This window comes from Camellia sinensis, chromosome 5 (assembly GCF_055761805.1).
Source record: "Camellia sinensis isolate YWXY chromosome 5, ASM5576180v1, whole genome shotgun sequence".
NCBI lineage: Eukaryota > Viridiplantae > Streptophyta > Magnoliopsida > Ericales > Theaceae > Camellia > Camellia sinensis.
The window spans coordinates 202,642,230-202,643,839 of NC_138965.1; the positions used below are offsets into that span (position 1 = coordinate 202,642,230).

At 32.5% G+C, this 1,610-nt stretch overlaps 1 non-coding gene across 1 annotated transcript; it reads left to right on the forward strand.

Moving 5' to 3' along the window:
• The first annotated feature begins 690 nt into the window (after nt 1-690).
• Nucleotides 691-769, forward strand: LOC145792107 (small nucleolar RNA R160). The gene has a single exon (XR_014331251.1). It is a non-coding gene; the product is annotated as a small nucleolar RNA R160 (small nucleolar RNA).
• The last annotated feature ends 841 nt before the right edge of the window (nt 770-1,610 follow it).

The window sequence follows — 1,610 nt, forward strand, 5'->3', positions numbered from 1 at the left end:
TGTGTATAGCTGTAATAACATTAGTTAGCTTATAATATATTAAAGCAAATGTGCTTTCGGTGCCACAAGTTGGTATCCTATGTACTCTCCTCTCTATAAAAGAGAGTGAGCTTCCCTTTGTGGAATATACAGAAAATACACATTCAATATATCATTACACTCCATTTATTCTCTCTCTCTCTCTCTCTCTATTAATTCATCTTTCAATAAGGATTCAACTGCTGTCTCTCGGTTATCATAGTTGCCAGCTCTAGTGGATACATGTTATTTATTTATTTAATGATTTTTTTTTAGTGTTATTGATGGATTGTTAGTCTTTGATATATGATGGCTTCATAAGAGTAATTTTTTCACTACCGCTTTATGGCTTGACTGGTGTATTTGACATTTTTGTTGCGTTGCAATTTATTGTCCTCTATAATGACGATAGAAAAAAAATATTGTCTGTGGCAATTAAACTTGTAATTATTGCTGCTTGAACTTTGCTCATTGTCAAATGGTTTGGAATTTTGTTACCATTTTGAAAATATCCACGTTTTTCATTAGTTTGACAAAGTTGATATTTGGTCACTGATTTTATGCCTCGCTAAAGTATTTAAAACCAAAAACAACAAAGTTTTAGGTATCGGTGGGCGATTTTCTTCTTTTCTTGTTTCTCTGTGCCATTCCTGGTTACCCTAGGAAAAACAAAGCAAAATGGTGAAGATTTCTGATCTGAATTCCAACGTGGAATTGTAGCATTAATGGTCTTCAAAGCTCTCTGATTGCTTTGCTACATGTTTCAATTATGTTAGTGAATAACTAAGTGCATTTGTTGGTTATTATCTATCCCGAATCTTCTTGTAGATCCTGATACCACAACCCTCTCATTGGTGCATGAGGGTATAGATGAAGTATTTGCTCACAACATTATAGGTTGTGTCTTGAGTCATAGTCAGTTCTAAAAGGATGTGGCATCTTAACATACATGTTACAATGCGTAGGATGTGATATGGTAATTTATGTGCAAGGAATGATTTGCCCATGGTTATTTTGTTAAGAGTTTTTAATTTATTTGTTGGTTTCTAAATATTTTTTTGAGGTAGATAATTTGCTACATTGCTGACTTATGCTTTAGTGTTTTTGTCATGTTGGTAGGATATATACTCTTTTTTTTTTTTTTTTTTTTTGGGAGTTCTTTACTCCTGCATGATTAGCCTACGAGGTTGGGATATTATTCCAATCTACATTTACTAAGTAAATAGATTAAGAATTTTGTTCACCAAAATACATAGCCTGTTGTTTTACTTATATTTCAGGCTTTACGAGCATGGTGCAACATTAATAATTTTTCTTCACTTATTGTTGCTTGGCTCATCTATGTCAAATGGCAAGTTCTATGAGAATTGACAAACGAACAGGTCGCTTAATTGTCATGTTAATTTGCTTGTTAGATTGTTGAACTAAATTCAAGTCACATATAGAAGTAACTTGTAATCGTCATGTTAATCTGCTTGTTAGATTGTTGAACTAAATTCAAGTCACATATAGAAGTAACTTGTTTCTGAAATCATATTAGACTTGTTCTCGAATTATTGTAAATGCTTAGCAAGTCTGTGTTGTGGTGATTA